At 41.9% G+C, this 10,069-nt stretch overlaps 1 protein-coding gene across 7 annotated transcripts in view; it reads left to right on the top strand.

Moving 5' to 3' along the window:
* Positions 1-2,406: 2,406 nt before the first annotated feature.
* Positions 2,407-10,069, top strand: part of hmg20a (high mobility group 20A) — a 48,888-nt gene continuing 41,225 nt past the window's right edge. For 2 of the 7 annotated variants that reach the window (XM_068015522.1, XM_068015526.1), the window contains exon 1: positions 2,421-2,663. The gene's annotated coding sequence lies outside the window, so the exon portion shown is untranslated. Of the gene's footprint in view, positions 2,664-4,553; positions 4,702-10,069 lie in introns of those variants that run through there. The other 5 variants (XR_010969473.1, XM_068015524.1, XM_068015527.1 and 2 more) reach the window with 5 other exon arrangements.

The raw sequence follows: 10,069 nt of genomic DNA, 5'->3' as shown, positions 1-10,069 counted from the left end.
ACTTTCTGATTGTCATTTCATAAATTAAGAGTAATAGGTGCTACTAGATAAAAGAAAAGTGCACATATATAGTTTCCTCCATTGATAGGTCCACTGTCTACAACAGATCAAGGTGGTCCTAGGTTTGATCCCCAAACCATGGTTGTGCTATCTGGTCTCAGTAAGTACAGCAGTAGGGGTAGCACCCCGGTCTCAAGAATAAAACCATTGTTTCTATTTTGCTAATTATCCAGTAAGCCCCGTGATCAATTAACCAATATTCATTGATCATGAAGAGAAGCTATCTGAACAATGTACCAGGTCCATTAAATCCATCAAACAGCACCCCAGGGTCAGTCAACACCAAAGGGCAGGAAAAGAGGGAGACAGAAGTATCTTCGGGTAACTTGAATTTCAAATGCTCTCTCCATTTAAGGATGCACTGGCACCATATGTCGTCTTTTCCATAGTCAAAATTTAGTGCATGCAACATCAAGAATAAACTGCAAAGAATTTACATAGCATTGATGTAGCATCCTTCATAGCCTCAGGACAGAATCACACTTTATTCTTTATATCATGCAATTTTCAACAAGGGTCACTGGGTAACAAGCTGCAGCAGGAGCTCTGGCTAATTTCTCTCCCTTTCTGCATTGCAATGGGGGATTGAGGCTTCCACCACTGCCTCAGCTTAATATCGATCTCAAACCATCCTGCTGTATACGGTTCAGTTTCACACACCCAGTGCATTGACCCACTAATACAAAAGAGGGAGCCCATTGTTGCTGACAAAAGAGCAAGTCATTTTCAACCTACCCATTCATGAAACAATGCACGGCCAAGAGAGGCTCAAAGTGAGAAAATAAAATGTAAAAATATATTAAAAGTGGAAAGGTGGCAACAAAAGTATAAATCATTCTCTTTGAAATACCCCTGGCTATCATGTCATCCTTGCTTGAGCAGGCCACACAATCAAACTGGAGGGGGAGGCAGGACAGACAACCCCACAGGGAATTAGAATTCAGCTACCAGCAGGCCAACTTTCAAAGAAGTCAGCTTGGATTAAACAAATACTGCATGCTGCTTGGGTTTATCCTGCTCCATTGCTCTTAAAACAACTTCAGAGAAAGACAAGAGCAGCAATGTTGTGGAAACATCATTGTCTGCAAGCTCCCTTCCAAGACACACGCCATCCTGACTTGGCTATATAATCGCCACTTCTTCACCATCACTGGGTCAATATTGTGGAATTCCCTACCTAATCATAGAAGGCCAATCGGCCCATTGTGTCTGCCAGCTCTCTGCAAGAGCAACTCACCTAGTCCCACTCCCGTACCTTTTCCCTGTAGCCCTGAAAATATTTTCTCTTCAGATAATTATCCAGTTCTCTTTTGAAAGCCTTGTTTGAATCTGCCTCCATCTCAGGCAGTGCATTCCAGAACCTAAGCACCCACTGCGTAAAAAAGGTTTTCCTCATGTCACTGTTGCTTCTTTTGCCAATCACCTTAAAATCGGTGTCCTCTGGTTCTGGATCCTTACACCAATGGGAAGTTTCTCCCTATCTACTCTGTCCAGACCCCGCATGATTTTGAAGACCTCTATCAAATCGCCTCTTAATCTTCTCTTCAAGGAGAACAGCCCCAGCTTCTCCAACCTATCCACGTAATTGAAGTTCTTCATCCCTGGAACCATTCTCATGATTTTCTTCCCTCACCACATTGTCAGTGAACCGTTCAATAATAAAATTTCATGTTTCACATGTAGTTAGAGACTGATCGCCTTCAAAACACTGTGGAAACATGAAGACATGTAACAATCTTTATGTTACAGTTTGAAACACAAACCACGTCAAAAGTATGATAACTTAAAAACTCTGCAGTCACTGGACAAGCTTTTTTGATGTGTCATCAATTTATCTCTTGTTGAATGTAACACAAAAGAACCCATTAGTACTACAGCAATACAAATTCAGTGCTGTATGACTCTATCGAAATGCCTCTATCACTGAAGTTAAATATTTTAAATAAATCTCTGATTATTTTACCTTTAATTATGAGGGGGAAATATTTTATAAAAGAACACGTTAAACAGAAGAACGGAATGCTTTTTGTACTATTACAAAATTTTACATTTGTCAAAATACATATACTATTATCACATATATTCATATATGTCAATTAAAAAGCCAAGAACTCGCTACAAGTTCTCCTCACCACTCCCACCCACACGAAAACCTCGCTGCGCATCATGGGATAGTAGTTTTCTGCCGTCTTCCCAAGGCTTTTCTGCGCGGGAATCAAAGTTTGCAGGAAACTACAACTCCCGGCAGTCATAGCGACAGCCGCGCAGGGGAGGGAAGAAGGGGAAAACACAACCGCTCACACCAAAGAATCCGGCGGCACTTTGGAGCGCGGCCTCTTTTCTATTTTTTTTTCTTCAGCCTGAATGTAAAACGAACCATCGAAATATCATTGGACGGAAAACAATATTTTGTAATTGTTTTTTTCTCAAATGTTGAAAGTAGTCCAGTTCCCCCCCCCCGCGTTGCCATGGCGCGGAGTGGTTTATCCGCAGTGGTCTTGGTGAAGCGGTGCTAGAGGGATTGACGCCATTTTGTTCATTTGTGGAACCCCCCCTATAAGGAGCAGAGTGCAGCCAATAGTTGGAGCTCGGCTCTGTACCAGGTCAGTGTGAGTGTGGGTAAGGAAGCAAGGGGAGTGGGCTACTCAGCAATGTCCTTGCTAACTTGTATTTGATTATTATAAACGTTAACTGCTTTTTTTCTCCAAAAAAGTCATCTTCCCCACTTAAGAGGCAGGTTTTGAGAAAAAGTGAACAACTGTCAAGTTTCACACACTCCTCAACAGTTTTGATCTTTGCATAAAGGCTGATTGTCCTCAATATGAGTAATGCTATGACCCCCAAGTTTGTTGCTTTATCCTGTCTGAGACTTGGCTAGCCTTACACTTTTTCAATCAGCCTACATGGGTGTAATTCCTGTTGGGAGTCTTGTGTCACTCACATAAGATTGAGTTCTGGTTTATAATTGATGCCTGCCACCAACCCCCCCCCCCCCCCCCCCCCCTTGCAAACATACACATACACACACACTTTGTTTGTGTGGTAGTTTGGAAATGTTGCCCTGTTTACAGTTCAAGATTGCTGATTTAATTGAAATGGAATTGCCCTCCATAGTGTGATTCCTGTCCTGTGCTGAATTTAGAAGGTAGCTAAATGTAGATGGCATTGAGCCTGGATCTGCAGCAACCATACATGCTGCTAGCTGGGTAAGAAGTGGCATCATTGGCTAAGCCAATGTTGTCTAGTATGTTAGCCAAAAAGTTGCATAGTTTGATTATTAAATAAACATTGAATAACCGATACTGACAAGTGGGCATGCGATCTTATTGTATTCACATGGAATATGCATATGCACTTTTAACCTCTTGTGTGTTTGTTGGCAAAATGGCACAGTGAAAAGCAGAATGTGCAAGTGAATGCTTTACTTCCTTGGTTACTGAATGGTGGCGGATGTTAAATAATTATTCAACATATGAAGTATGTTTACCTGTATTGTGTGAATATATACAAGATATTTCCCACTGAAGTTAATGCATGTAAACTGAAAGGGAATATGATAGAAATGTAAAAAAAAAAATGGAAGCTTTGGACAGGTTGATTCAGGAAGCATTTTCTGCCCTGTGCAGAATTTAAGCACAGGTGGATATTTACGAATTTGGGACACTAAGAGAAGATAGGAAATGCAGGAGCATTTTTTTAAAACCTAAAGAGCTGGTAAATATGTTCAACAGATTACCAACACGGCCAGCGAAGGAAGAAACCTTAAATGGGTTTCAAGAAGGAACGAACAGATTCCTGTCGACAAATAGGGTTCAAGGTTATTAGAAGTTAACCGAGGGAATACGGTGGATAGGTGGGCTGGATGAAGAACAGGTCTTCCACCTGAAAATTAGCTCCCATGCCCCTCCTGCCTAAGAAAATGTGAATTAAAAAATTACCTAACTGTTGCTGTTTTAATGAGCCAAATATTTTTAGAGTAATTCTTTATTTTGAGCTTTCACATTGATTGCTCGAAACTCTTTGGGTTGGTGCAGGTGTGAGCTGTACAGACTAAATGTAATCACTTTTCTGCACTGGGTTAGCCAATCTTTGTTGTGGCAATTCTATGCAACATAGTTATTCTGACAAACTGGACAGATCATGACTTTCAGTCAATATTTCTATCCATTGTAAGTGCCTCAGGTGTACATTAGGCAAGCACCTAATTAGGCTTTGATGTGACACTTGCTTTAATAAATACTGCTGGCAGAATTTGCTGCCAGTGACATTGGCTAAGAGACTGGAAAGCTTCTGGTGTCTATGGCACTGGATCCCAGAATGAGCTAATAGCATTGGGAGAAAACTAGAGAAGAACGTTGTGTGTGCATACTGTCATTTACTGTGTGTCAGAAGAGAAAATACTTGTATTTATATAGCACCTTTCACATTATCAGGACATGCCAAAGCCAATGAAGTACTTTTGAAGTGTCGTCACTGTTGTGATGTAGGAAACGTGGCAGCCAATTTGTACATGGCAAGCTCTCTCAAACAGCAATGTGATAATGACCAGATAATCTCTGTTTTTGTGATCTACAAACAAAGTGCTGGAAATACTCAGGTCAGGCAGTATCTGTGAAGAGAGAAGCAGATTTAATCTATCAGGTCAGTGACCTTTCATCAGAACTGGCAAAGGTTAGAAATGTAATAGGCTTTCAGCAAGTGAAAGGGGGGAGGGGAGGGGAGGGGAGCAGTGGTGGTGGGGAGGAGAACAAACTGGAAGCTGTGTGATAGGGCAGCGGGCAGGAGAGATTAAATAACAAAGATGTCATGGGTCCAAGGCAAAGAAAGTGTTAATGGTGGTGATGAAAGACAAAGCATTAGTCCAGAGAGAGAGTAAATGGCAGAATAATGAGCAGCTCTGTCCAGAAGCACAACATGAAAACCAGGCACATGGTTAAAAATAAAATAAACAAAATAATTTTAAAAAATAATCAAATAAATAGATAAATAAAAAAGTAAAGGCCAGTCATGCTCTAAAATTGTTCAACTCAATGTTGTGTCTGCAAGGCTGTAGAGTGCCTAATCGCTGAAACTGTTGAACTCAGTGTTTAGGCTGTTGAGTGCCTTTTTGTTTTTGTGACGTTGATTGAGGGATAAATATCAGCCCCGGGACGCCAGGGAGAACTACTCTGCTATTCTTTGTAATAGTGCCATGGGATCTTTTATGTCCACCTTGGAGAGCCGAGAGGGGCTTCGTTTAATATCTCAAAAAAAAACTTTGCATTTATATAGTACCTTTCATGACCACCAGACAAAGCACTTTGCAGCCAATGAAGTACTTTTAAAGTGTAGTCAATGTTGTCATGTTGGACACCAAAAGATGCCACCTCTGACAGTGTAGCACTCCCTCAGTACTGCACTGGAGCGTCAGCCTGGATTGTTGTGCTCAGGTTTCTAGAGTAGGACTTGAACCACAATCTTATGACTCAGAAGCAAGAGTGCTACTCACTGAGACACGGTGTCAGGTACATCTTTGCAAATAATAGCTTGCATTTGTGTCACTGGTATTGTTGTAAAATCTGCATCTTCCTTCGAGAACAACAATAAAAATATTTGCCTCTTCCTCTTGATTAGATAATAACTTAGAGAATTCCTGAGACTGCAGAGTACATTGTTGAAAACAAAGAGAAAAGAGTAAAGCTAGATTGACAGATTAGGACTGCATTGGTTTCTGGATCTTACTGCCTGCTATGTTGGTCTGCTCACAGTATGTTGCTCATTGTCATTTCCACTGCATCACAGTAAAACCACAGATTTCTTGGTCTCTGAGTAGGTACTATTATGGCTTAATATTTTTCATCCATGTTGTTTTATAATTACTGACAAGCTTGACTCTTGTACCCCGTTCAGATTGCAGTGCTTGTTGTAATATAAATTAGACTGTCTAAAGTGTCTCCAGAAAGTGGGAACAACACCTTGCCTGTTGATTTAGTTTCCTGCATCTCAGAGCGAAATGCTGGCAATAATAAAGGTTGCCACTGCCACCACTTAATGCTGTTTTATTTTGTCTGAAATTTAAATTCTCTAGGAGACAGTGTTCTGAAATTGGGGTTTTATTTTGATATGTTGCAACAGAATTGCAGAAACCCGTGGCTGACCTTGGAGTTTTTGCTACCCACAATATGAGGTCTCAAAAATGATTGCACAATAATAAAAAAAAGTTTGCTCTGGGGAATAAAAAGATGCATTTCAAAATGTGTCCAAAACTGATGCAACTTACCCAATTAATTTGCAGATTCAACAGTCGATTGATTGTTGAATACAGTTGGTTGAACATCGAGGTTCCATTAAAAACAGTCCAGAGTTTTGGCTGACTGCCAGTTCATTGTCTTGCTGAATGAACAGCAGCTCAGTCAGATCACATTTCTGAGTAATGAGCGTGAGTTGCCCAGCTAGTTATGACCAATACCACATTTCATTTTGTTCAAAGAGTAGTGTTAAATGAAATCTTTCCAAAGCGGCTCTTGGTCCTTTGAACCTTCTCATACCCCTTTCACTGAGTCTTGAATGGACAGTTATATGTATAAACTGTACCAGAATCTCATGTCCTTTTTTATAGGTGCTTTCAAAAGCTACACAGTGTGGGCTTCCCCAATGGCTCGGCGTGTTCAAACAGCCGAGCCATACAAACCTGGAAGATCCTATCTGTGCTGGATTAGTTGATCACAGCTAGGTTTGCAACAATTGGTTACCGCATTCAAGTAGAAGGTTGCATTATTGGTCACTAACCAGTAACATTTGTAGGAAATGCACGCTTGGACCTTAGTTAAGAACAGGATGATGCCCCCTGGTCGGTAACCTGCGAACACCTGTTCTCAGAGAGTCATGAGTCTTTGGAACACCCTCAAAAGGCAGTGGAAGCAGAGTCTTTAAATATTTTAACGCAAAGGTAGATGGATTCTTGATGAGCAAGGAGGTGAAAGGTTCTTGGGGGTAGGCGGGAATGTGGAATTGAGGTTACAATCAGATCAGTCATGATCTTATTGAATGGCAGAGCAGGCTCGAGGGGCTGAGTGGCCTACTCCTAGTTCGTATGTAGGCCATTAGATACTTCAAAACTTTTCAAAGTAAGTTTTCTAATTTATTTCTTTGCCCATCAACTCTTTTGATGTGACAGCACTAACTTGCCACCCTTTAACTTGACTTTGGTGGTGTATCTTTTCTGTCCATTCTGTTTCCTCCAGCAGCCCGTCTGAAGTGAGGATCTTGACAAAATGTGCCTATTCTTGTCTCTTTCTGATATTGATGTTCATACCTCGTGTAGAAACAGAGGTATATGCAGCTGTCTGTTCACCCATACCAAACTTGAGGTAAAGGCAGTGAAAAGAACAGCAAATTAAAGGTGGAGGCATTGGAGGCGTCTGAGGTGGGGTGGGTGGGGGGGGGGGGGGGAGGGGAATTGGGTGGGGCAGCCCAAGTGTGTGAACCATAAAATTATAGGCTGAGTTGTCCAAAGCAATGGCGTAAGGGGAAGATCTGCAGGATTACATTTAATGCAAAACAACTGGAAGGGAAAAAAAATGACTAGTGATGAAAGAAACAAAATAGTCACTAATAGCTAAAAAAAACACCTCAATGTGACAAGAAACATTCCTGAGGTAGATTTGAAAACTTGACTGCACATTTCCTCCAAATCTGCTTATCACTAAGTGATTGTCTGATCTAGTGTAGTAATTGTAAAATGTTCAGAAAGCAATTACAATGTAAAGATTTTCCAGTCCAGCTTCACTATTCTAACTGGTTGCTAATTACTATTGGGCCGTTGCACTGCAGCCACACTGGGACTGGTTTTCTTACGGTTTTACCAGACAGTAGATGGTGCACATTTTGAGTCTGCTGTGTTTTTAGAGTAAAACCCAAAACCCTTTGAGCACTAAAGTCAAAAATCTAAACAGGTTACAGAATAATGAATAGCTGGTAGTGGCTGCAAAGCAGAATCCTGTACAAAGTGTCTGACATATGAAACTGACAAGAACCATAAAATCAGATTACAGGTCCATCAATTTTCTTTGTTAATTTCCTGAAGGGGCTCTCTGTTTCATGGGTGCCAACGAGGATCCAGTACTTCATCCATTATATGAGAGCTTAGATGGCAAATGTTAGCAGGCTATTTAATCATGAGGATATCACAGCCAAGCCTGTCCTGTTTCACCTTTTATCCGCCCACACGCACGCTCTGTAGTTTTGCACTGCATTGCAGAAAGAAACAGGAATAGTTGTGTCAGTGTTGGCTCAGTAGCAGTGCTTTTGCCACTGAATCAGAAAGTTGTGGGTTCAAGCGCCACTCCAGGACCTGACTGCATAATCTAGGCTGACCCTTCACTGCAGTATTGCGAGGTGATGTCTTTTGAATGAGACATTAAACCGAGGCCCTATTTGCCCTCTCAGATGGACGTAAAGCCTCACTCAGCCAGCTTAACATCAGTTGTGGGGATGTTACTGACATCTGTCATCAGGCACAGAGTGAATGAACGCTTGGCCTGAGCGATCAGTCAGAATGGATTTGTCAAGGGTAGGTTATGCCTGACTAATATATTTGAATTTTTTTTGAGGAGGTCACTGGTATGGTGAGTGGGAGACAGGGTGTGGGGGTTGCTGCTTTGAATATTGTCTACTTGGACTTCTAGAAAACATTTGCTATGGTTCCACACAAAAGATTATCCCTCAAAGAACACCACCAAACCAGAACACCTGGTCATTCATCTCATTGCTGTTTATAGCGCCTTGCTGTGTGAAAATTGGCTGTGGCATTTTTTTATAGAACATTACAGCGCAGTACAGGCCCTTCGGCCCTCGATGTTGCGCCAACCTGTGAAACCATCTGACCTACACTATTCCATTTTCATCCATATGTCTATCCAATGACCACTTAAATGCCCTTAAAGTTGGCGAGTCTACTACTGCTGCAGGCAGGGCGTTCCACGCCCCTACTACTCTGAGTAAAGAAACTACCTCTGACATCTGTCCTATATCTATCACCCCTCAACTTAAAGCTATGTCCCCTCGTGTTTGCCATCACCATCCGAGGAAAAGAACTCTCACTATCCACCCTATCTAACCCTCTGATTATCTTATATGTCTCTATTAAGTCACCTCTCCTCCTTCTCTCCAACGAGAACAACCTCAAGTCCCTCAGCCTTTCCTCATACGACCTTCCCTCCATACCAGGCAACATCCTAGTAAATCTCCTCTGCACCTTTTCCAAAGCTTCCACATCCTTCCTATAATGCGATGACCAGAACTGCACGCAATACTCCAGGTGCGGTCTCACCAGAGTTTTGTACAGCTGCAGCATAACCTCGTGGCTCCGAAACTCAATCCCCCTACTAATAAAAGCTAACACACCATATGCCTTCTTAACAGCCCTATTAACCTGGGTAGCAACCTTCAGGGATTTATGTACCTGGACACCAAAATCTCTCTGTTCATCTACACTACCAAGAATCTTCCCATTAGCCCAGTACTCTGCATTCCTGTTACTCCTTCCAAAGTGAATCACCTCACACTTTTCCGCATTAAACTCCATTTGCCATCTCTCAGCCCAGCTCTGCAGCCTATCTATGTCCCTCTGTACCCTACAACATCCTTCGGCACTATCCACAACTCCACCTACCTTAGTGTCATCCGCAAATTTACTAACCCACCCTTCTACACCCTCTTCCAGGTCATTTATAAAAATGACAAACAGCAGTGGCCCCAAAACAGATCCTTGCGGTACACCACGAGTAACTAAACTCCAGGATGAACATTTGCCATCAACCACCACCCTCTGTCTTCTTTCAGCTAACCAATTTCTGATCCAAAGCTCTAAATCACCTTCAACCCCATACTTCCGTATTTTCTGCAATAGCCTACCGTGGGGAACCTTATCAAACGCCTTACTGAAATCCATATACACCACATCCACGGCTTTACCCTCATCCACCTGTTTGGTCACCTTCTCGAAAAACTCAATAAGGTTTGTGAGGCA

This window comes from Heterodontus francisci, chromosome 35 (genome assembly GCF_036365525.1).
Source record: "Heterodontus francisci isolate sHetFra1 chromosome 35, sHetFra1.hap1, whole genome shotgun sequence".
Lineage (NCBI taxonomy): Eukaryota > Metazoa > Chordata > Chondrichthyes > Heterodontiformes > Heterodontidae > Heterodontus > Heterodontus francisci.
Note: the sequence above shows the minus strand (reverse complement) of the source record. Positions and strands in the feature narration are given on the sequence as shown.